We start from the raw sequence: 27,262 nt of genomic DNA, 5'->3' as shown, positions 1-27,262 counted from the left end.
AAACGTGTTCAGGAAACAAGAGAAGTCCAGCTGCCTTCTACCAAAGCACTTGGTAAAACGCGACAGAACCAGAGGACTCAGTAACATCTCATACCAGCAGACCGACCGTAAAGCAGAATCTGCGGCTCATTTCAACCCTGGTATTGACGTATGCTTACACACCACAGATCTGAATACAGTCACTTGTCCGGGTCTGGGTCTGAGTCTGTTCACGGTGGAGCCAATGGATGTTAGTGCAGAGTTAGCCTCCAAAAGCTACTTTAATTATACCCAAGACCTTTTACACAGGAGAACAGGCAATCAACGAAGCAAAGTATCCTAAAAAATGCACAAGAAACCAGTTAACTCAAAATCACATTTAAAACCCAACAAAATAAAACAAGGTGATGATGGAGTGCGAGGAGAAAAATGAAGCAGCAAAGCGTGCAGTCCAGTGGCTAATATTGTAAATGAATACTCAATGACGAAGTTATGGGAAACAATAATAATATTTTATATTATTTGGTCAGGATGTTCATGCCTATATCCAGACAATGTTTATATTTTGACAAGTTTGCCTGTATTTTTTACTTTTTATGAGCATATTATATTTGTTTGGTTAATTTTATCTGACAGTTGGCTCCTCAAGAGTTACAAGTTTAAATTTCTTCAGGACTGAAATCATTTCTATTAGGTAACTCATGTCATGGGAAAGGGAACATTCTAGATATTTACACCTAACCTCAACTGGACAAAAACATACCACAGTTTCTACCAGGTCTTTTTTTTTTATTAAAGTTGGAAAAAATGTGAAACCTCATAACCCTTAATATACACCAAATACACAATATTGTTGAATTTTAAGGGGGTATACATTCTTTTCAGCATGAACGTATCCTTTTGCTGAGGATGCAATCAATGCTGCCAGTAGCATTTATTCATTTTTCATTACATTTAAATTACTAAATAATCCTCCCTTAACCTTCTGCTGTATCTTTATGAATATTGTGAGATTATTTTGAAGCCACATCACCATGGCTCAGGGAAGAGAGTTATTCATATTTGGAGAAAATACAGAACAGCAGTGACATTACTGCAACTGGATGGTTCATGACAATGGATCAAAAGACAAAGACGCTGATTACGGAGGTTACTAAGAGCCTGACAGCAACACTGAAAGAGCTGCAGGAATTTCTGGTCAGTACAGATTGTGTTGTGCATCAGACAACAGTCATTCCTACTCTTGCATGTCTGGAGTAAAGTTTACAGACAGAAACATTTTCTTCCAAAGAAAAAACCCATGCCAGTCTAAAACCTCCCAAAACGTTCTGCAAAAGTGTGTTAGGTCTGAGGAAACCAAACCTGAACCTTTGACCACAATTTCAAAAAGGTAAATTATGCAGAAAAACATAGTATAATCACAGGAAGAACACCATCTCTACAGTAAACTATGGTGGTGGCAGCATCATGCTCTGGCATTGCTGTTCTACAGGATGTTTAGTCAATGTGGATAAAATCAAACGGTTCCGAATACAAGCCAGTTTTTATCCAAAATCTTCAGGTTTCTGCTAGAAAGTTTAAGATGGAAAGGGATTTTATCCTAAGCATCAATAAAAGCATGGCTTCACAGGAAGAATATTAAAGTTTCAGATTGGCCTAGCCAGAGTTCGAAACTAAACCTAATAGCAAACCTGTGGAGTTTCCTGCAGCTTTTTTAAAAACATTTTTCCCTCTAACGAATAAGCTTATTTTTCAGTTAAATAATTAAAGATATAACATAAAAAATGGAAAAGGTTTTTAAATGACTTATTACAATTGCTTTTATACGAAGAAGTTTCTAGACTTCATATTTCCACTTTACATACACTTACTTGTAAAACAGTAAAGCAGAGTCATTTTCCATGTCTCTCTGTGAAGCTGATTGAGATGTTTTCTTTGCATTTGTAAGATTAAATTCCAAAACTTACTTTAATTCATAAAAAAATCTTTTTCTTCATTTCACTTCACAAAACATTAGAGTACACAGGCAGACATACAGAATTGAGAAAACATTCCCTGTCATGTGAACAGGAAAAGGACATACAGGACACATCCTGCTGCCGACAGGAACCGAGATGTTATGGATAACATAGACGAACAGCCAAGATCCAAAAATAACCATCTGGGGCCAGTGGCAAAACCTTTTTGCAAAAAACATGTATTAGCTTCCCAAACAAAGATGTCTGCCTATATCTGTACAATTAAGCACTAACGTATTCATAACCACTGGCAGATTCAGTTGTAAGAAGGTTTTCATTCAAATAAAAAGTGTATTTCTGGCAGGAATTTGGACCGATGTTACTCAAGATAAAACATTGTAAAAGAAGAATACATTTTAACGAAAATAACTTCTGTTTGTTGTTATATTTTCTAAAAAGAAAATGGAATGTCAATAATTATTGATACCCCTCACAATAACTAATGCGAAAAAAAGTCTTTATTAGCATTACAGCAATGAAAACATTCTTATGATTGCTAATCGTCCTTCATATAGTCTCCATAATCTTTAGCTCCCTCCACAGACTCGTGAAGGGCCGCTCCATAACATTAACAGTAGTTCCAATCAGAAAAAGCATGTTGGTAAAATTAAAAGATTACTCTAAACCAAAATCTATCTTTGGCATGAACAATTTTGGGCCTAAATGTATCTTCACATTTACATAATGCCAAGCTGAGTGGAGGTGAACATGCCTTCAATGAGTTTTATTTCTTTTTTGCAGGTTACAACTAACTAGATTCCAGATTTAACTGTTTATTTAAATGCTAATAAGAACTGAATTCAGGAACATCACACCAACGCAAATGGTGAATGAAGAAATCATCTATGACCGACAAAAATAAAGCCAAGAAGACAAATTATGAAAATAAGACAGTCCTGGCTGCCCAAGATATCCAGATGTCTGAAAAAAAAAAAAAAAAAAAAAAAAAGGTGATGAGAGCAGAAATATTAACTAAATACATCAAATATACACGCAGACTTCACTGCATATATCACCACTTATTATATGACACGTGCAGTCTATTCATATCTACATTTTTCATCTTGGATATAAAAACACTAAGATGAATAATATCAGGTCAGTGCTCAGCTATTGTTAAATCATAAAATATTGACTATTCCAGGTTAAAGCATTTGTTGCAATGCGGCAGTGATCCCAAGGTTTTCCTTGACTAATAAACTCCAACCCCAGGTATCTGCAGGGAATGCAGTCGAGGCGCAACACTCTAGGAAGAGCAATTGCCTCACATTTTATACCTGGTCCTTGGGACCACGACTAGATTTTGGTTTGAGGAAATGAGGGCTCTAGATGAAGCCTGTGGCTTGAACACTTTAGTAACATAGGAAGGAGCTTGAACGCCCATGGCCCTGAAAGTTAACAGGTAACTAGTGCCAACACATTAAACAGGAATGACGTGAGCTCTGCTTGTTCCAGTTAAGAGTGTTGAGGCTGAGTTTTGGATGAACTGAAGCCAATCAAAGGCATTTTTGTGTATGCTTGTTAAAAGAGCGTTACAATAGTCTGGAGTCCAGACAAAAGTAAATATACGCATTAATAACCATCTCCAGTTCCTGTTTTGACACTAACCTTCTTAGTTTGGAAATATTTCTTAAATGATAATATGTTTTAGACAGGTTCTTTTGAGTGACCTTCAGGAGACACCAATTGGTTGGAAAGAACACCTAAATTTCTTCAGTTTGGCTTGACACCAGTCAATCTGCTGCAATGATCTTCTCAGAGTTCTGTTGAAGAGAGCTATTTTTTAATCAGTTTGTATTTTCTTTCATACTCTCAAGTAAATCAAAAAGTTTACAGAACTCTAAACTTTTGAAGTAGCTGTAAAGCCGAATGTCATCTGCATAAAAGTGATATGAGGCATGGAATTTATTAATGATCTGCCAACGTTGTGTATGTAATATAGCAAAAACATGTGGGCTCAAAACAGAGCCTTGGTGTACCTCACATTTTAGATCAGTGGAATAAGACACGATGTGGTTATAGACACTGAAGATTCTCGTTCAAAGGTAAGATTTAAATCACTCAGAGTTCCAGAGATTCTCAAAACACTATAAAGCCTATTAAATAAGATAGCATGATCAACAAGACATGTTTTTTTTCGTAGTCTGGTTTAAACATTAATCAAATCAGAGTTACATTGAGATGTATGGGGGTAATTAAAGTCCAAAGGATGAACTGACATGTTTTTACTGCATGCAACCATTAAATCAAGTAGGCCTGGGCGATAAACCAAAAATATACCAACACCGAATTTTACGACAATGACCGAAACCATTTTGTTATATTTCTGATGTTTTAAAAAACTGAAAAGAAAAGTACTTTTTTCTTTTTTAGCTGTGCATAGGTAGGCTATGTTCATGTCCCTTTAAGATACTGCACTACGTGTACAGTCTGTAGTCACATGACTTCATCCTATCCAGTCTGTAAGAAGATTTAAAAAAGATGGTGAGGTTGAGAAAAATCGCGGAAATTTCAAATATTAAAGCAGCGGAAGAATTGGTCGAGGAGGAAGAGAAGCAGCTCGTTCGCAAAACAAAATGGTATAGGCAGATGGTATAATTTGTGTGTGTGGGTGGGTGTTAGGGTTTAGTCCATGTTATCGAGGTGACTCTGCAAACAGCGTTTGTTTAACGTCAACCTCTTCACTGTATGACTAGTATGTGTACGTGCTGTCTTCAGAAACCAAAATACTCCCATTTTGTAAACAAATGTTATCTGAACATCAGTTTCAATGAATATAGGGACTGTGGCTGATATGGAAGCAGTAATGCTGTAGTGCAGGTGAGAATGAATGGACAACTGCTGTGTGTTTTTTCCAACAAATATGTTTGGAAATTTAGAGGCCTGAGTGCCATTGGACCCATTAAAGAACTGGCAAAAACCACAACAAGTGTGAACAAGTATCCTTATATATGTAGTAGTTGTAAAATACAACATGCCATAGCTACATAGACCTGAAAACTAAAAAGAAAGGTCTGCATCAACTAAGCTATCCAAAACACGTGTAACACACATTTAGCTTAAAGACAAATCCTGCGGACCTGCCATAACTAGAAAAAAGATCAATTGCATCATTAATAAAATGACCTGCTACAAATATAAATGATCAATACACAAATAACAAAGTTCATATTTCACATACCCTAACCCCCTAACCCCAGCTTGAAAGGGTCTAATTCAAATCACACTTCTATTAGAAATAACTGCCTACATCCTTGATAAAACAGAGAAACCCATTGCATCATTAGGAAACATGCATGTGTGTCTTCCTGGTCCACATGTTCACAGTTCCTTATTTCAGGTGAAACAACCTGGGTAGATTTAGTCACAACACTGCAGGTATTGTCATACACTGGCACTGATAAATGTCCACTGTCCAATAAGCTTTCCCCAGTACCGCTGGAAGAGAAACTGAGCTGATGACACCAGCCCTGCCTGTAACAGTGACCTTCAGCAAGAATCTGGGAGTGTCTTTGATCCTTACAGACCAGGACTGCAGATAAGGATGAATCTTTTCACCTAAAACCCAGAAAATAACTCTGCGGCATGGCGACAGAAAGGGAGCGCTGAACCTGGTACAAAATAACTTCACTTAAATTGTTGGAACACAACATCTGTTTTCTAGTTTTAAGTGAATCTTCAAGCATCTTTTGCTGTATCAAATACACAGCTGATGGTTAGAGGCCCTGGTGACTTTGATTAAACATACTGAATGCCAGACATGCACAACATTTGATGATAAGAGCTTAAAATACAGACCAACTAAAAACATAAAATGATTTTAAGCATTTTAACATTGTTTTAATGTGTGATAGTGCAGACGTATGTGATTTGAAACCAAGCACTGTTTTAAGCTACAGCTAGGAATAAGACAATGGGCCATTTGTTTTCAAATAACAGCAATATGTCATGTAACGCACTCAGGTCATTTTAACAAGGCAAATCATGAAGTGCAATGGGCAAAACATGCAACGCTAAAGGTGGCATTGCTTCATTTAAATCATGTGAAAATGCAGGAGTAAAACAGATTAGCGAATGGTCTGAGGTTATGTAAACCACTTTAAGCTTATACACAGAATAAAACATTTTGAATGGTGTTGCTCTCAAGGTTTCCAGCTTAAAGTATCAATAATAACAATAAGAATCCCACTAAACATCTAGTCATGTTTTATAGCTCCTTGAATGATTGGACAAACTGTAGAATAATTTTCACATATGATCTATAGCAGGTCATGTCATGTTTTGCAGTCTTTCTTATTGCTGAAAGTAGTCTTAGAAAGCACTGATGTTCAATTACATTTCAAAACAAAAAAATTTCGGGAACTGCAAATATGTTCCACATTCTGGATTCCTTAAATGGTAAAACTCTCAGTACAACACTTAGTTATGAAGCTATAAAGAAATAAAGTTTAGGCATAACAATAGATAAAGTCAATATAACAGTCCCCTTTCAGTGGCCAGAATTTCCCTGGTCAACTTCCAGCTGAAGCTTTACACAGAAGCGAAAGACATAGAGCACCTGTATGAGTGAGCATTTATCGTACTGTTTACCATCAATTATCGCAACGATGATAAATTCCGATTATTGATGTTTGAAAACTTCAAAACTGGCTGTATTGTTGGGACTGTTATTTTTACTTTTTTTCCTCCAGTGTTTGTTCCATGAAATCATCAATACATATCAATAAATTACAAGATATGATTAAACGAAGTTACTGTGTGCAGTTTAGTGATAAAAATCACACTTCTTTATGTAGCTGGATTACTAAAGAAACCATTTATCAAACCATTTTGTGTTTGTGGCACTATGATTGCCATGACATCCAGTCACAGTTACCTAAAAACACTGAAAATAAGTTATAAATAGTTTTCAATCATCACTTTTATCGTTATCACATTAGTATCGTGATAAGGTTTTATGTCCATATCGCCAACCCCTAAGCACATCCATATGCAAATTTAGTGAACAAGCTACAGACCTGATGCACCTTCAGAAATCAGAGCAATTGGTGCATCTCTAGATCAAGCAAGCGCAGGAATGATCAGCAGACCAACAAATCCTCCACATCTACTGTTTATAAGGTTAATGCAACAATCCAGGATGGTACAAATATATATATAACACTCTATAGAGGTATAATGGGGACATTTGTGCATTAGACATACACTGCTAAGGATCCAAAAAACAAAAATGGTGTTCAAATTAAGATCTCTCAACTAGAGCTGAGCGGGTCGAATGAGGGCAAAACAGATAAGTGAAAGTTTATCCAAGTGCTAGATATATTTTTAGAGAGTCTGAATGTATGGAACATAAATATTACTTATTGCATCTAAGTAGTCCTTTTTGTTAGCAATATTCCACACACTGATATTGCAGTGACAACTGTGATGTGATATATTGTGCAGCTCTAGTCATAACGCATTTATGTTTGATGATTAAGTCATATTTATACTCCAGTCCAGTGTTAGGCAGCAATGAGCCTGTGAGATGCTTTGTCAACCTCTATTAAGATTCAGAAGATCCAGAACAATTAAGTATTTACATGTTACCCATCAAGTGTAAAATGGAGCCTGTGCAAATTCCAGCAACACATCCAGATCCACTGAAGATCCAACAGGGTTAGAACACCAAGTCAGTGTTTGGAAGCTACTGGTATAACATGTAGCCATGAGACTACAAACAGGCACAACTATCACCGGTAACCCCAAAACACAAAGAGGCAAGGAAAGACGCAAGAAAAAGTGAGATAACTACAAGTGCAATCTAAAGGTAAACAACTCGCTAAACCAACCATAGGACCAGCCACCACTGGGCTAACTTGAATGATAGGAAGATTGAGCAGCTTATGGCAGATAAATTCTTAGATAAGTAGATTTTATTTTTAAGCAAGATTTCCATGAAATAATCAACAACTGCATTTGATTGACAATGCCTCTGGTATTGCAGCATAACAGTAGGGAGTCAGGGTCCTTGTAACAACTCACACTGTTCTCATGCTAATTAGGACAAATATATTAAAAGATGTGAAATGTCTCTGTTTGCTCAACTAAAATGCTGCTATCTGCAAGCTGCAACCACCAAAAAAAAAACAAACAACAATATTACAATATTGTTGACAATATTTAAGACACCGATATGCTCAACGTGCTCAACAATATCTGGAAATATTTTCCCTAACAAATTAAAATAAACTCGTAACTAAAACCCAAACTATATGAGTCATACAAAATCAGGGAAAAAGGTCTCCAGTTGATTAAAATAAGTATTACAACTACATCTACATCATAAACGTTTGACCCTTTATGATAAAAGTAGTAGGCAAAAATATGATGCATTGGACAGAGTTCTATGTTTCCTATTTGGAGGATGACTATCATAAGACAGCTCCATGCTGGGCTTAGTGATGTCAGCGATGAACCCCACCCTGCATTAGGACTGAACACAAAACCAAACAAACAAAAAGAAGCCACAGAGGCCCAATAATAGCAGCCAGGTTTCGGGCAGCAATATGTCAAAGCATCAGGTATCAGGCCTTATTGTAATAGCTACACTAATTAGATTCAGTCATCTGCTCCTCTATGTACAAACACTAAAGGGGAAACCTTACACTGGAGGGTGTGGAGGCAGAGATTGGGGAGCAGTGGGACGGGCTGGGGGAGGAGAGAAATAAAGAGATGCACATCACACTGCTGCTCTTCAAAAACATCTACATTATTGATTACTCCGTTTCTGTAGGGAGGGATGAGAGAAAACCATTCTTCCATATCTCTAGCATGAGAAGCCAACACTGACAAATAAAATTCATCTACATGCGTTTATCTCTAATAAACACACTTCTAAGATTAAGCTTTAAAACTGAAGATGGTAAAGTACTGGCAGTAAAAAAAAAAAAAAAAAAAAAAACAGAGGATGAGTGAAAGAGCCATAAAAAGGGGAACATAAAGTTATAAAAAAGAAGGAGAGAAAAAGGTATAGCTAGGAGACGGGTAAAATGGGAGTGTGTCACATGAAAACCGAAACAGCTAAATAAAAGCCCGGTATCAGAAGAAAGCAAGATGAAAGAGGGAAGTAGGAGATGGGAGGGAATAGGATCTGCAATGAGAGGGCAGCAGCAGCACTCGTGACACAGTTAGCGACAACGCTTGTTTATTTGGCACAGCCATGCCGTGGTAGGCTCGGCTCACACGCTCACCCTCCTGTGCTACGAATCTTCTGCTGTTGTCAAGGTAACAAGCTCTCTGGTCTGGGGGGAAAAAAAATCTCACATTCAAAAGATGTTTTTTTCAAATACTGGAATCGAGCTGAAACTTGCATGTGTGTTTGAAGGTGCATCTCTTTCGTCCACAAACCACTTTTTTAGTACATCACGTGCCGTCTTCTTAGAAAAGGCTTGAATTAAATTTGGGTAGTGTTAAACATTATTGCAATTTACATTTTCTGCACAAATAGCAATTGTGTTGACCCTAGACGTTATCAGTTTGCCAAAATCCACAAAACCTTTTACACCTAATTATATAAGGAAAAAACAATACCTTGAACTGACTATAGGTAAATCAAACAAGTATTCACAAGCATGCATGGCATCGTCATTTCACTTTGATAATACAACTTTAAAAATGTAACCAACAAAGAGTCTTGCTGGGTTTTGCCAAAGTCAAATGTAAAAGTGCAATACATAAACACTGATTAAAAAAAAGCAGCAACACCCATTTAGAAAGGGAAAATCTGCAGTAGTATGTATTTTCTTACAAAGAGAGCACAATTGTGTTTATTGTTATTCAGGCTCATTAGATTTATGTTGGTGAAATTAGTCTGAGTACATGTAGTCAATAAGAGTCTCTGAAGTGCATAAACAGAGCACAAAAATAATAAAACCATGCAATAATAACAGTAGCCCAATCAACTTTTGTAGTTGACAGTAAAAAGCCCAACATGGAAATACCAGCAGGGAAAACCTTTCCTTATGAGAATAATGACAAAAACAAATTCCCATTAAAATTGTTTTAATGATTCATACGTCTCTAATGCTGCACATGAAGTATGCACAAATTTGGTTGGATGGAGTCTCTCTGTGTAGTGAGACTCCATCCAACCACTGCTTGCAAAAGTCATCGCAATCACAAAGGACTGCTTGGATGCAATATTTAATTGCATCCAAGCAGTCCTTGGATGCAATTGAACATCCTTTTTCAAGTGCCATACATTCACACTTTCTATCCGATTGGCCAAGTAAATTACTGGGATGCACTACAAATGCCCTTGATGCACACTATATGTATATTTTAGTGGATGGGATGCACAGAAAACTGTGGTGAAATGGCGATGATGGAAAGAAAATAAGGTTAATATGGGTTAATCAATATTTTCACTGCAACCGTCAGCAATGGTATGTTTCCCTGATATCGTGCACCCCAACATGTAACAGAGTAAGTATGACAACTGAGCAGAAGTTGGACCCAACGTCAAGGATGGTTTTCATTAAGCTGGGGTGTAATCTTTAAATTTACAGCTGTTGCAGGAATGATCTAATTATGTTCCCTGTATCCTATTACTTTTAACGTATTGTTTGTGACTCATAAATAATAAATGCCAGTAAATCCAAGTTTACCCACTAATTTATTGACCATCACAACTTGTTATGACAATGTCATCAGCTGCTTTCATTCCTGACAAGTAAAAAGGTCAATGGAAAGTAATTCTATTGTAGTTTTACTGCTTATATAATAAGGCAAGACAACATACACTTAAAAAGCTCATTTTAACACCGAAAACCAAACCATGTCAACAAGGTTTTGCCCAACTTGACTATCGGCCCTGTCACTGGCCTACTGTCCAGCACAGGTACCAGTTGAACCACCATATGAAAACACAGCTTTCAATTTCCTGCTCAATACTTGGGTTGCAGAAACAGTCAACTGAGATGGTATTGTTTGTGATTAATATATATCTGTTGCAACTAATCAATATTACCTTCATTTTCTGTTATCATAATTAGGGCTGCATGATATTAGAAAAATCACATGATGGCAATATTTTTCAGAAATATTGCAGAGACTAGATCAGATGCAAAAGGATACATTTTCCTCACTCTATTTCTCATCCGTCAGACTCCGTCCAACACTTTCCATGTATTGTTAGCATGGATAGCATGGCGGAGTCTAGCCTTACACTATAATAAATAATAAGGTGCCAAATCCCAATCAGTTCTAGCTTGGTGTTAATTGAAATTCAATTACTTTTTTTAAAATCATCAACACGTTTAGGTTTTAGGTCTCCATTTCTAAATATAATTGTACACTGGACAGACCGCAATTTCACACACAAAAGCTATTTGCATTGTTGCCAAAGACCAAACCTGCAATGTGGCCTCAAAATAATTATACCTTGAATGGGAGAAGCTTACATATGAACAGAAATGTAATCATTTTGCTGTAGGCCAGGTGGGTGTTTTCAATAACAACACCATACACAAGTGAGGGCCAGCCAGGCTATTCAACAGCACTGCACTTATATACTTTTTGAATTCTATATATTTTTAATTCAAGTGAGCTTGTTTAGCTTTGCAGCCTCTCCTAGAAAATGAGACACTTTTTTTCCACACTTCTGCCATTTGTCCTCTTCTGTTGCTATGGTTGCAGTGAAAAGATGGAACTCTATGAATGTTGGAAATGGAGGAGTAGCAGCACATGGTACATAAACACCCGCACCATGCTCTAACACCATGGCACAAGTTGCCTGTGTTGGTTCTGAATGCCTGCAGCCATCCACTCACCCACACAGATTTCAGCCGGTTAAAAACCACGCATTTAATAAATACCTCAGGCTGACACACTTTGTCTACACACAAATACTAAATCACGTGTCCATCTACAAAGACAGTTCCACATTTCTGTCAAAAATGTTTTCGAATCGTTAAAATTTCACGATATTTTACACGACGTGCATCCTTATCAGACAGCCTGTAGGACTGGTGGTAAAACCAACCAAAAACAGCTTCTACCTTAGTTTTGTAAAGCTGAAATTACAACAGGAATTTTGTCATGTTTTAAAGTAGTGTAAGCTACTGGAAAGCACACAATGAAAAATGGTAGAGATCAGTGAATATGCAGGATTTGTTACTGAATGAAGCAGGACCAACAACAAAAGTCCCAATAAACAGATTATGCACAAGATTCTCTAACCAAAGCACTGCCAACAAAGACAAAAACACCATGAAAACAAAAAACACCAGCCAGTTGTATTTGTTTTCTCTTACTTCAAAGAGACAAATCACAAGTTGGCCTGCTGCAGTCGGCTTTGATCATGCAGCTAGAAACCCAAAGTTTCCGCTCGTTAATGTGCAGCCACTACAGCAGAAAAAAAAAATATATATATATATATTTTTACAGTGGTCATTTAATACCCATAGGAGATATACTTTTTTACTCTTCTCAGGCCCAATTTTTAATGCAGTAGCACTCTTATAGACCAACTTAAATATATTACAAAACACAGTTGATTCAAAGAGGCTGATTTGCTTCAGAACCTCTAACCACAAATATATCTTTTAACATTTTCTATACAGCTTTCTTTACACACATTTTTGTTGATCTTACAGAGAAATAGAGTAAATAACACAAGGGAAAAAAAGACCCCTTCAGATTCTACATAGCTGTCCTGTAAACAAAAAAGCCAATAACTATGAGCAATAACAATCTGCTTGGATGGTTGTATTCCAGACCTTAGAAAAGGAATGTTAAAATACAGCTCATCAACAGATCAAATATTAACAAATACAAGCACAAAACTAGCAAACTTTTCAGTGAGTTTAGATAATTTAATGACTCTTCTGGAAGGAGGAAACAAGCCAAACAGTTAGGCCCAACGCCCCTAGCTTCCTGCACAGCGTTTCCTGAGGAACTATGGCTACTGCGTAGAGGTAGTGATCGGGGAGGAGACTGCCAAAGAGTCTGAGTTGAGATGAGCATGAGAGGATGCAGTATGCATGTCAATTATCAAGATCTGAAATGCAAAGATGAGAAGGCAGTGATGGCAGAATAAAGTGGCAAGAGAAGAGGAGAGAACAGAGAGTAGGGGGTGTGGAAAGAGAAAGGGCGAGAGAGAGAGAGAGAGAGGACATTGGGAGCGATGAGCCAAGTGTGTGAAAGAGTAACATAACAGAACACTACAGAGCTGAGTTCACCAGCCAGTATCATCTAACCAAAAAAAGACAGTGGTTGTTATGATAAAGGTAACCCACACTAGGGATTTACCTCACATATGTCATGTTTAAAGCATGGGAAAATTTGGCCACAAGTGTTAATTAAAAACTAATTATGTTTAAACTTCAACACACATTATACTGCAATCCCTGCACATTTTGAAAAACTCTAAGAGGGGGAAAAACACCCAACATTTATCCTAAAATCTCATTGGCGAGAGGCTAAGCCGAGGGGCCCATACGGTCTCGGTTTGTTGAGGTTACCAAAACAGAACTCTGCTGTTCAACAGTTCTTCGACAGAGAAAGCAAAAACAATTTCTCCAAAATACAGGTTTTTCATTGTGTTAATTCCTGTCTTTATTTCCCTATGTAGATGACACATGATAGAAAAAAATATAAATCTAAACTTTGCTTTATTCTAAACATCCTTCTGCCAGCTGCTCAGATCAATGTGTGAAGCTTGTAAAGCATGAGACAACCATCCTAATTTTCTGTTCTGAACTCTAAAACTAGGGGCATTAAAATGCATCCAGCTCGAGAGATGAGATGATACACAATTTTGGGTTCATGAGAATGAGGCATGACGAGATTTTAGCAACATTTCAGACACAACAAAATGGGTTTTTAAGAGCCTGCAATTACTGTAGGAGAGAGATGGACATTATACTGAATTACAATCGCCACTACAGTTTCTGTGTACAATATTGCAATTGCAAAGGTCTACTTCAATGTAATATTTGGTAGATGAATTATATCTCAGGCTATTACACTCTGAATATTGATGTATATTGATGATATACTAGGTCAGGTAGATAAACTAACTGTCCCCAAACCTGATATATATCTAGTAGCTGGGATGCTAAAATACATGGAGAGTGATGGGATCAAGGTTTAATGGGAAAAAAGGAAAAGAGCCAGGAAAATATTTTTAATCAGAATCAATATCGTCACCATTTGCAGCAACAGTATCGCAATTAAATATTTATCTGATATCACTGAGTCCTAGAGTAGAGCAATCCAGTCCAAGTTTAACTTGTCCATATATTGCTGATTTTATGCTTCTTTAAATCTAAGGTAGTCGAATGCCACCTTTTATACTACCACATTTATACTAGGGCTGCATTATAAGAAAATCATACAACAGCGATATTATTGGTAAATATTGCAGTGATGATACAGAGTGCAGTAAATGCCTATTTGTACTCCTGTTTTTTTTTTCATGTGTACTTCCAGCACTCTGTGTGACCTTTAGCATTTTGGATTCTGCGTGAGGAGTGGACATCTTCTGCAGAGAAAGTGCATCCAGAAGACTATATATTACATTGCTGTGCAAAGTGTGAGTTCATGGTGCTTAGGATAGGCAGGAATTGAATAATTCCTGGCCAACCAGACCTTTGAAACATGAATATTGCACCAAAACAGCCTAGCTTTCACAAATAAAATAAAAAAATAGGGATGCATGACATATCAGTATAATATTGGTATCGGCCCGATAAGTAAAACTGGGCCAATATTAATGACCAATGTTTATTCCCATCTTATTGCATTTTGTGCATGTGTTTCAGGAGGAGGAGAGGGGCCATGTTTGGCCATGTGGTATTTTGAACTGGAGGAGACCAAATGTAGTAAATAAATAAGTGAAACAGCCTGTTAGTGCTGATAGAAAAGTGGGAAACAGAGAATTAAGCAGTCAGAATTAGAAAGGGATAGGACGTCTTCAAAGCTTTGCTAAATGAGCAGAGGGATAATGATATATTTGGTTTACAACAGCAGATGATATTGAGTCCATATGAGACAGCATTTTAATCAAAGCATTGCTGAAAAGTAAATATGCTCATTTTTTGTTTTCATAAATACAGCGGAGTTTTAACATTCCTAAACCATGTTGTGTTAATTTCACACCAGGATAGTACTTGGAACACAGTCTGATTGGATGGGAAAGACCAAATAATTTCCTAGCTCTGTTTTTGGTTTGGTTCAGTTTCACCGCCTAGTCAATATGAAGCAATCACAACAGCTGTTTGTTAGGGGCGCTAATACAAGGTGTCTAGTATGAGCAGCAGGGCAGGGAACAACGTAATGAGCATGTTGCTCAGTATACGAGAGACGAAAGCAGAAGCACAGAGAAACACTGCAGAGTGGGAAGAGACTTCAATGTGATGCTGTGGTTACACAGATGCAGAGCAAGGTATTACAGAAAGATTTTTAGATTACATCTATGTCTGAAAATCAAACGTCACTTCCTTTCTTCGGTGAATTTCCATTCCCACTGTAAGCGAATCATACCAGAGTTCACTTAGAAGGACTAAGGTGCTGTCTTTGCTTTGTATTATATCACTGCGTCATACCCTGTCAGCAATCCCATCTTGCCCTTACAGCTCATGTTCGTTAAGAGCTTGCAACTACCTCACATGACTGATTAGCAGTGTAATATTGGGGAGTCCACTTCTCAACTCCCATTCGATGTCTGGACCTTTGAGCTGGTCTCGAACAAATGTAGATCACAGACTGGAAGGATGATCTGGAAGGAGATAGAGTCACGCTCGCAGAATTCACTTTGACTAGAAATACTATGTCATCTCAGTATAGAGAAATCTCATCCCTGAAGATCTTGTCCCACCCCAAATCAAGAACCCTATCCTTCTAAATTGTAGCTGGAGTTTGCTAAATCATTCATCTAGAAGATACGTTTTTAATATAAGAATTTCCTTTCCTCACATTTAAAAAAATTTTTTGTTAAAGGATCACCTCTTGGCTAGAAAACCCCTTCTCTAGCCAAATGTGTGCGAGAACATTATTTTTTTTTTTACTATGAGCTAAAGGTTGAACTATTTTTGAACATTGTACTTTAAAATCAAAAACTTAGAAAGCATTAATATAGAAACCCACTTGTTCCTTATGGATAAGAGCAGTAGACAGAAACTGTTTTGCACTTGTTAAAAACTTAAAGAATTAGCCCTGTCTTTTAACTCTTCATCTATTTTGGAGAAAACTGTAAACTCCAAAAAGGTTGTGCAGTGACAGCGGGTGAGAGCTGGCTTTGCATAAGTAATGAGCCGGAATAAAAGGCTGTCCTATATCCACACCAGAGATTACACTGCTGGCTGCTGTTTCTATAAAAAGACTCATGGCAGGCAGTATGACCGAGGCACGCATACACATACACACACACACACACACTCTTGTTTTGCTATATGTAGTGAGGACCATGTGTTGACTCCCATTGACTTCCATTGATTTTCAGTCATTTTCAACCCTTTCTATGCCCTAACCCTGACAATAACCCTAAACCTAACCATTACCAGTGCATGTCTAACCCTAACCTTAACCTAAAGTCAATTCACACCTTAGTCCTAAACCTAACCGTTAGCAAAATAGGTCGTGAAGACCAGCAAAATGTCCTCACTTTGGTACAAACGGTCCTCAATTAGATGGTGAAATCAGGAAAATGGTTCTCACTGTGATGCCAAGACAGGAACACACACACACACACACACAAGCACAAGATGGGCACAAAAACAGGGCAGCATATTTATAGCGAATATGGCTCTAGAACAAAAACAACTTTAAAGATCTGTTGCTGGTGAACTCCTGCAACTTAATTAAGGATCTGTCCATTTCCAAGCAAAATTGAGTGCTGAAAGGATTAATGGTGTCTCCAATCCAATGTAAATTCACTACATGCCAATTTTCCTTACAAATTCAATTTGAATCTTTCTAAAAGCAAAATAAATAAATAAAAAAATCACTAAAGTATCTTGACATTATGTAACAAGGTAATTACGCACGGCTGATCTGAAACACTGTCATGTAGGTGTACAACCAGTTCTGTGCTGCCACATATTCAGGAGGGAAAGTCCCTGGGCAAGCTGACTGGAGATTATGTGACTTTCCACTCCTTCCTGCACTCTTAAACACACTGGCCACTTGATACAACCTAAAGTGCTTTAGAAATCAGCTGACACATTTACATGCTCCCCTTACATTATTAATCCAATTTCTACAAACATCCCTAACCCAGTGCTGTAATTACACAGTAATATGCAATTGTATTTAAAGCAACATTAAACTGTGTACATGTCATAAGAGCACAGGCATTCATTTTATTTTCTACTATTTTATTTAGGAAGCGCAGTGAAGTAACCGCCAGTTAACAACAGTGGAAAAATAACATCGCTTCTCCAGCAAGCCAGAAAGACACCTTTGTGAATGATTTTTAAAACTTTTAGTCTCCATTTATGTCCTTCATCCATAAAAAGCTGGTGGGAGGGATGATGTGGGGGTACACGCTGGACTGTGGGAGGAAGCCAGTGTATGTTATGAAAAAGCACCACAAGCTAACAAACACGCCACCCAAGACACTGGGCTGCCATCCAATTCCTGAAAGGCAGTGCCTAAATGTTACTAGCATTAACTTATTGAGATAGCTATTATCTTTACGGTGCAATAAAAAGAAATTCATTCAGCGATGACGTCACATACTCTTTGGTTCTTCATGTGGTAGTGCTCAGGTCTTCAGCTTGTTGCCTACATGAATGTGAGAAAGTGCCGTGTTGTGTGCTGTAGTAGTAAGTCTTGAATCAACATAAAGATGTTTTCTTTCCATTTTCTTAACACTGCAACACAGCTGAGATGCAAGTAGAGCTTTCTGACAGGTGTGACTGTATCACCAAGCCTTTGTCTAAATTTAAGAGCTGCTTTCAACAGTTCCTGAGTACATGATCATTGTGACTACACAGTTAAAAAAATTGAGTAGCCTTTAGGAAACCAGTCAGACGTTACAGATGTCTGTCCGCACACAGTGTTTATTAAAGCAGGTTTTTAATACAAAAGGCACGTCAATCAATGCAAGCATCAGCCGAACTGGATTTCAATTTTGGTGGGATATTATGTTTTAAGTGCAAGTTCTACATGCAAGCCACATTTAGGACTAACTGGGTGGAGTTTCACTGTCCCGGATGGCAATGTTTGATGTATATTTTTAGTGACTGAGAAGTAAAGCCTCACAAAAAACAGAAAGAAAACCGTTCATACCCTCATCGATAACTGCATCACAATATTCATCAATGAATGATATCCCTAACAACATAAAAAGCAGCCTAATAATGTGTTACCTGTTGAGACGTGAGCCCTCTGCACAAAACACTGCAAGGTGGGACTAACGATGCTTTTTTTGCCCACTCATAGCTGCGCAAGATATTGCCAATCTACTTGTGATGTCTGAGTGGTCAGAGGAAGCTCAGAGAGTCTCCGTGGGTTTGTGACAGAAATGTTTTCTGAAAAAGGTTTACAGACTCCGCTGGAGTCATGAAGGTGCAGTGTGATATCTGAAACCAAGATGTTAGCAGCAGACGCTTTAAGCCCTGTAAATTGGCAGGGTCTCCATGGATCGGACTTGTTTGTCCTGCACTTACTACAGATGCTCAGTTGGACTGAGATATGGCAAATCTGCAGATTAAGTCAACACCACAAAGTCTGCAACTCAAACCATTTTTGCGTTGCGGCAGGGTGCATTATGAGGCAGAAAGAGGCCATCACCATCAGGAATGTGATGGTCACTTGCTGTCTAATATATCAGACCCACCAACAGGTGCAGTGAACATCCCAAATCCTGTCTCACAAACTATTTTAAGGGATACAGGCTTCTTCAAAGCCTATGTAGCCGAGTGTTGCAGGTGTGTCTGAGATCCAGCTTTAATTTGCTGACTTCGTCAACACAACAGTGTAACAACGCAAATATCATGTCCTCGCTTACTTCAGAATACGAGTCTCAAACGTAGATTCAGTACGTCAAGCTTCAGCTGCTAGTGGTGTTAATATTATGCCGGGTTGATGTGCATCTCTGGAGGAAATGACATGAATACTTTAATGTAACAAAAATTATTTTCTCAAAAAGTTCACGTTAACAGTAAGCATGACCTGACACTAGCACCAAGCCAGCACACGCTCCTGGTTCAAGTAGATCAAAAGAATCCAGCAGTGATCTCACCGTAAACATTTACAAGCTAGGCAACATTTTGATATTCACCTCAGGAAAAGCTAAATCTGAACTGAACCTAACCTTGTAATTATAGCAGCCATCAGTTCACTTAAGACAACAATCTTATTATTAGCTGCTAGTCTTACTTGGGTTACAAAAATCAACCTGAGGTTTTATCTGACTTGGGTCTGCAGCAGTGCTTTGTACACACAGGGCGATGTCATAGTGTCTGGAGGTCTCAGTTTGTTGTTGGTTGTGGAGTTTATCTTTGCAATGGAAAAACCTGAAGTCATGATGGGAAATAATAGTGTTAGAATAATGGTATTTAGGCACGAGAGATATTTTAAAAGTCTCATCTCATGTTTTTTTTTTTGTCCAAATCTTTGTTTTATGCTTTGCCTTAAATTAGATTTTTGTCTTTGGCTGATGATAAACGGCAAATTAGCAGACAGCAAAATGTATAGTCATCTCAAAAAGTGACATTCTGATAGGAGAGGACTTCACCCAATACTCTGGGTGAAGTCAAAACAGCTAGATTTGTGACCACAACCTGATTACCATGTCATAACAGCGTTTTCACAGCTATTTGCAACACACACAGCTGCTTTATGACACATGCCCCACTGTGAGCACAGAATAGAGGGCTGTGGAGGGGAAAAAACAGGCATCTTTGAGCCTCAAATTGTATTTATGAGGTTTAGTATTACAATTGGACAACTACAGTGCTCTCAGTGAATGCAAAATGTTAATAAACCTCAAAGCTGAGTATTTACGAAAGTAAAATGAGGTTTTTGCTCTCTTAGGAAAATATTTGTGCATGCATAATTATTGAGAATCAATCAGAATTATTATCTAACTAAATTAAAATAGTCTCATCTCACTTGCCTTTTAAATATATTAAAGTAAAACAATAAACAAACTCAAAATTTACAAATAAACAAGAGCAGATGTTTAAGGTTCATACAGATTTCAACCATACGAGTCTTGAAATTAACCTCACATGTAAAAAATTGATTTGAGATACATTTAACACCACACACAGTGCAGGAAATGTATATAAAAAGTATCAGCAACAAGAGGTTTTGCATGAGCCTTTCAGAGCCATTCAAACAACAGTGGAATCAGAGCCTCTTTACAGCCACCAGCCCGGCTGTAAAGACACGAAAACAGCTGAGTGGTGAAAATGCATGTACTGGTCAAAAAGGGTGCTTAGATCCTTTGTGTGAACTATACTGCCCTACAGCATGCTGGGGGAAAACAAAGTATGGCTGCTCATATTGGTTAGCAGCATCAGAGGCCCCCCTGACAGGCAGACCCCCTCTCTTTGGTATTTAGGGATGCTTTTGCTTTCCATTCACATCCCATCCGCAAAAGCTCACAGGCCCATCTCAGCACAGTCGTCTCCTCCCCCTTTCTGCTGCTGCATTTCAATGTAAATGGCTGAATGAATGACTGCAGCTGGCCCATCAAAAGGCCAGCCTTGGTGAAGGGCCTTGGTGATTGAGATTCAGCCAGGCCACTCCACCTCTACCCTCCCCCAACATACACTTTGTCCTAACACCCTTACAGCCGTTTAGGCTTTGCTGATTCCCAACATGAAGTGGATGACGCTGCCCACATGAGCTTTAACAAAACTCTTATAGTAGTTTGCCTCTTAGCATATCAGTAAACAGTGGAGCAAAACAAATGCAAATTTAGGAACATGTATTTTATTTCTTAAGTTTGCTATGGAAGAAAAAAATAATAATTGTGTAACAGAAAGAGAAACCTGATTTTGTTTACCATCAGTTTGGTATTCCCCTTCTAAGATGAAGAATAGAGGAAGCAGAAAACAATTCCACTTTTGGAAATGAAGGCTGTAGCGTGATTTTTCACAACTATATTTCTACAAAGATTCCAGCTGGGAACATAAGGCTATAGCGAGTCAACAATGACAGAAAATTAACAAATAAATAAATAATCATCTTATCTTTTAGCAGACACAAAATTACTTTATAATGGAGGGAAAGCAGAAAAGGCCAGAATGCAAGGAAGAAACGTTTGCCTTGCCGTTTGTCTGAAGAAAGCTGAACAGACTAGGCCAGTTCTGCCCACAGGGACAGGACACATGGTCCGGATTGGCCAAGACTTGGCCAACTGACCTCAGAACATTTTTGATCTCATTTATGGATCAGCCAGGGAAGCTTATTGTTCAGCTGAACAACCACGACTCAACGCCTGACAGACGTCTATGCAACATGGTAACAGAAAGTGAAAGGTAGGGTCTGTCAGCTACTGAAGAAAACAAACTACATTGACCACTGCTCACCTCTACTTGTTGACTTGATCAGGCCAAACATTTGTAAACGGAAAACATGCGTACAAGAGAAAGGAATTTTTGTTTCTGTATGTATTTTTAATATTTATGAAATGACAGACTACTTGTTAAAATGAATTTGTTGCTGCTGAACCAATCTGAACACTTCTGACTGAACAGTGTGGAAAGCAGAACCTTGAGGTTAGAAAGATAATGAATTAACCTGCAGGTCAGTACATGTTATAGTGTATTCATATTAAGTAAGAAAAAAATATATACATCTTCTGGACCTAATAGAAGAACCTTTGGAATGCTAGACATAATCAAGAATATCAGGTAGTTTCGTATAGAAAAGCAAGAAGGCCACGCAGCAGGGTTCAGATAAAAATTTCAAAAGCTAAATTTGTAAAATGCACTTTTCAGAAGAAGCAGCAGTATGCCACAGTGGAGAAGTTTCCCTTTGATGTCCAAGAGACTTAGGGAAGAGAAAATATTATCAAGAATGGAGCAGAGGAAAAGCTTGCAGATCCGAACACAAGTTTAAGACATCAACAATCATTAAGACCTCCTAAATCCGGGAATGAGGCTCTATAGTCCCTGAGGGAAACAACGGGATTGGGCCCGCCATTTTGTTCCATTTCTCGTGGAGGATAGAGGAGAGGGCAAAGGACTAGGCTGAATTTCAAAAGGTATCAGATTCCATTTGAGAATTCACTGAGATTGTGCTGCTAGAACAGCAGCTATAAAAGATTTACACAACTTGAACATAAAGGACAAGAGAAACCCAGACACATTAAAGGTATAGACAGACAGAGTACAGCAAGAAATAGGAGTAGCCATGCTTGTTTACCTAAAAGGGCCACACTCTAAGTACTTGAGGGGGAGGGGAGAGCATGCATAGACAGAAAGCAGCCAGAGTGGGTCCTGGACTAGAAACCAGAACATTTTCTCCCACCAAACAAGAACTACAAGTTTATCCTTCTGTTTGAAACACCCCAAATGTTGCATTTTTATAAGTGGGAAATTGCAAAATGTAGTGTGTGTGTGTGTGTCAACTATAAGTTTGTTATTACAAAACATCCATTTTAAGACGGCATAAAGGCCAGAATCTATGTAAGAGGTGCTTTGGAAACTAATGTACTACAGAATTTTGTGTCAGTGTATCTATTTACTCATCATTAGACAAAAAAAAAAGGCTGGGTATTGCATCCAAATGAAAGTAAGTATTTTAATGTCTTCAAATATACATCGACAAGACTGAATTTCTCAGATTAATCCCCCATTGACTATGTGGTTGGTCTTCCACCATGTAAAGGAAGACTGGAATAACTGGACAACCTGCTGTTATCATATTTCTAGCCATTCTGGGTAAGACAATCACCTCTATATACAGATTATAGAAAATTACCAAAAACTCATCATCTGACAAGGTAGGAACAAAACGTCTCCACACCAGACATGGATTGCTGTATGGTTATTATGAAGACTCCCTTCGTAACTGGCTGTTTTTGACCCAGTATGAGGCGACCAAAACTACAAAAGGACAAAAAAGGTATGCAAACCAGTATATTATTTAGCTAGCCTGACAGCAGCACCTCACACTGGACACAAATTACATTACCCAAAAGGCTAAAGTGTAGGAAGCACAATGAGAATGAGAGAAAAGAAAAAATTTTTTTTTTACCATGATCATCGCTATCCCAAGATTTTCTAACATCGTGCAGCCCTAGTTTTAAGTATTAAACAGTGATCCTAATCCTTAATCAAAGAGATTTTAGTACTTTAAAAACTTGAGAATTACCAAAAGCCTACCAATTCATTTAACAACCAATTACATACCAAGTTCACATACCAGCGATTTAATTCATTTCAGGTATTAGTTACCAGGTACATTAATGACCAGTATTTGTAGAATTTCATTTTTTTTATAGTATAACGCAGTAAAACAGTTTGAATTAAACTAAATAATTAGAAGATGGTTAGGTTTAGAGCTCTCCATATCAATACACAATAATCCTTGACACTTCAGTGATCCAAACAGCCTGCAATTGGCTTTGGCTATACTAGTTATGAAGATGTGCATACGGCAACAATCCTGCATACACCAAATAAAAGAAGACAGACAGGTTTGCTTTTGTTAAGCTGCTGCAACAATACGTTGCTTTGTGCTTTTGTGATGACAAAAATATTTCAAGGGGTCTTGAGATTAGCTATGAGAAATGATGTCATATTTACAGGCAGACCTGCACAATAAATATGTTATATTGTAATAGTAAACTCATTAAAAGTGTGCACAATCTCCACTTCACAAAGTATTTTCCCAGATGAGATATTTGCTGCAGCATTGTGTTGTTCTGCAGTGTGTGTTGCCGCATTTGAGCCAATGTACTGTATGTAAATAATTGTCTGTCATTGTGATGATATACACCAAAACTGATACAACAGAGAACATGAAAAAAAAAAAAAAAAAAAACGTCTCAAAAGACCATAGATCTCTAAAAGGCAGAGGTTGCATATTTTCCGTTTCTGTTTTTAGGTCAACAGACCAATTCTGTTTAGAAAAATTAATGAAGCTCTTTTTACCACCGAGCTGGTAGTTACTGAAGCAAACAAGCAAATTTTTCTGGGAACAACAATGCCGTTTTACAAATTTCTCTGTAACATATTCTACGAAAACAGCAACTCTCGACTTTGTTTACATTACTGAATACAACCAGTGTGCAAATAATAAAACATAAACCACATGCAAGTACTCTGATGTAGGAGGTGAATGGTCAGACCGGTTCAAGGTAAAAGAAAGGCAGCAATTGCTTGAATACTTGCCAACCAACTCAATATGTGGAATACTTTGATCTACAACTCGTCAAACTTTAAAGAAGACAGGGTACAGCAGCAGAAAGCTACACCAATAGACACTCCTGTCAGCTAAGAACATGAAACTGATGCAACAATTCAGATATCATAGCCTGTGGTCAGATGTGTCTCAATTTCCCCCGCGACACTCGGAGTTCGGAATTTGGAGTGAACAACATGAAAGCATGGATCCATCCCACCTTGTATGAACGGTTCATGCAGGTGGGGATGGTGTAATCATATTGTGGTTATTTTCTTGTCACACTTTGGTCTACTTGGCTCCAACTGAGCATTGTTAATATGCCACAGCCTAACGTTGCATTGTTCCTGGTCATGCCCACCCCTTTATGATCACAGTGTACCCTGTCTTCTGATTGAAAAAGACTCTTTGGGGTGTGCTGGAACAGGAGATTTATGTCATGGATGTACAACTGACAAATCTGCAGCAACTGTGTTATGCCATCATGTCAATATTGACCACAATTTCTAAGGAATCATTTTGATAACTTGTTGAATCTATGCAATGAAATACTAAAAGCAGTTCTGAGGCCATAGTGGGGTCCAACAAGGTAGTAGTAAGGTATAACTAATAAAAAAGCAAGTGAGTCTAGTGAGCAGGAATTTAAGGCAAACAACTATAAATCCTTTTTCCAAAGAAATGGAAAAACAACTTGAAATCAGAGATGTCACCCCATTAACTGTCCCAACATTTCATAATTACCTCCAGTTTTAATAATGAAGTGCTAAATGTCATTGCATTACATATCACTACATCACAAGCACATGCATTCCTAATACTGTGCAATCTTCTTTACAGGACAGGTTAGCACCACATACAAGGAAAAATAAAAAAGCAATCTGTCGAGTTTATGGACTTTTGAGCTAATGACCTTTTTAACCCCAGCAGAGCTCCATTTCCTGTTGCAGACAGAGGGTATACCATGATTGTCTGGTATCACTTATGGGAACAGGAGAAATGTCTTAGCAGCACTAATGGGAACCGGATGACACAAGCAGATTTGGGGGAGTTCAGTGCCTCTGCAATTATCAGCCCTTATAAAAACGATATCAGACTATCTAACTGACAGCACTGTTGACATAGTAATACTGACTACACTATTTTTATGAGACTGCATAAAAAAGCCAGCAGACATGGCAATATAAACTGGGGAAAAAAACTGTTTGAATCAATCACAGTGGTCCTAACATTGCAGATCCAGAAAATATTAAAATAGAGGCCAAGTTCAACTGAAACAGTAATATGCATCAATGCATCTCCAGTGTAGCAGACCCAAGCTACTAAAAGCTCCAACACATTCAGTGTCTCAGTGAAAAATACCACCAGCAGCACTGCAGTGTTATTCTGACTACGGGTACTGCACCAAAGCAATAGGCTTTGCCTCTATATTTCAGTTCTATTAAAGCCATTGAGTTATATTTCATTCTACCGGGAACACACATGCACACTGCTGAACTTGCTCAGATGCAATCAAACATGTTACAGTCCAACGTTAAGCTTGTAAATAAATACACCTGATAGCAACTGATCATTTCTGGTAGCACACAAATGATTCAAAACATTCTCCTTAACAGCTCCGCAAGGCTTTAGGACTTTCTTCTCCAGAGATCTAAAGCATTGCTCGTGTAAAACACATTTATTTAGCTGCAGTTCTGGAACAGTCGAGCAAATGCCCAACACTTGGCGCTTGGCGCTTGAAACTCATGACACTGTGCAGAGCTAATGGAAAAGCAGACAGACTGGTAGTGTGTTAGATCAACTGCCAAATGAGCACCACCAGCGAGCCGTTTAAAATGGGGCCACATTTGGATGTTATTAAGTGCATTCTCCTGAGATCTGTAATCTTAATTATTGTCTGGGAAAAGGGGGAGTATCCCTTGAAATGTAAGCAAAATACAACCCTAAAACTTAACGTGGATAAGGAATATACTGTTTCTACTCAAGACAAGATATGCAAAATATCTTATTGTCAAAAGCCAACATACTAACTATGCCAATCTCATCACACACTAGTTATGATTCATCAAAAATGTTTATTAAATCTGCAAGCCAAACGTATAACAAAATAATGAAGTCGTTTCTGTTTATCCCTAATGAATCACTGCTTTCTTCAAATCATCAACACATCCACAACTTAGCTTACCAGAGTAAAATAAAATAAAAATCTACATAAAAACAAGCACATAAAGCTAGTATTACACAATGAAACAGCACATTCACTTTTTATTATTGTAAATGCTTAATAAAAGCTACGAGTAAATAAAGATACTGCAAATTGACCTTTTGTCGCAACATGCTTCAACCAGAGTGAAACCATATGAGCCGCAGGAGTCAGTTTGTTGTTGTTAACATATTAGCATTGCAGGGTTGGTAACACGACACTTACCTCCGTCTGAAGTCGAATTTAAATAATCATGTGAAAGTTTAGCATTTAGTCTATGCCGCAGTGTTTTCGACTGTTGCTGGATGCTCCCATTTGTCGCGGTCGGTTCAACATAAATTCCGGAGACATTCGCATATGGTGGTGAGGACCATTGCAGCTAAACCCAGCTCACCAGAGTCGCTGCTGCTAGCGCTAGCTTCTTAAAACAGTGTAGACCAACAAACAGACGTCCAAAGAAACGATGGCTAAAATATCCAGGAAAACATGTTTGCGGCGCAGCTATTTCTTCTTCACCACGACCTAAAAGCCTTTAAGGGTCCTTTTGTAAAACGGCAGACGTGCTTGGGTAAACGTAAAGCGTCAAAAGAGCATATTTCTGTTTGGCTTTAATCCTCTACGCCAACCCCTTCGAGCGGTTTTCAAGCGGCCTTTGACTTCAGTGTGTAGACGGTCGAGACGGAAACTCATCCCGGATGAAAAGAGCTCTCTCATA

At 38.0% G+C, this 27,262-nt stretch overlaps 1 protein-coding gene across 1 annotated transcript in view; it reads right to left on the bottom strand.

Moving 5' to 3' along the window:
• Nucleotides 1-27,188, bottom strand: part of ankrd11 (ankyrin repeat domain 11) — a 115,565-nt gene extending 88,377 nt beyond the window's left edge. The window contains exon 1 of the mRNA XM_047363147.1: nt 26,773-27,188. The gene's annotated coding sequence lies outside the window, so the exon portion shown is untranslated. The remainder of the gene's footprint in view (nt 1-26,772) is intronic.
• Nucleotides 27,189-27,262: the final 74 nt, after the last annotated feature.

This window comes from Girardinichthys multiradiatus, chromosome 4, assembly GCF_021462225.1.
Source record: "Girardinichthys multiradiatus isolate DD_20200921_A chromosome 4, DD_fGirMul_XY1, whole genome shotgun sequence".
In the NCBI taxonomy this organism is placed as follows: Eukaryota; Metazoa; Chordata; class Actinopteri; order Cyprinodontiformes; family Goodeidae; genus Girardinichthys; species Girardinichthys multiradiatus.
This window is presented reverse-complemented; position numbering and strand designations above follow the sequence as displayed.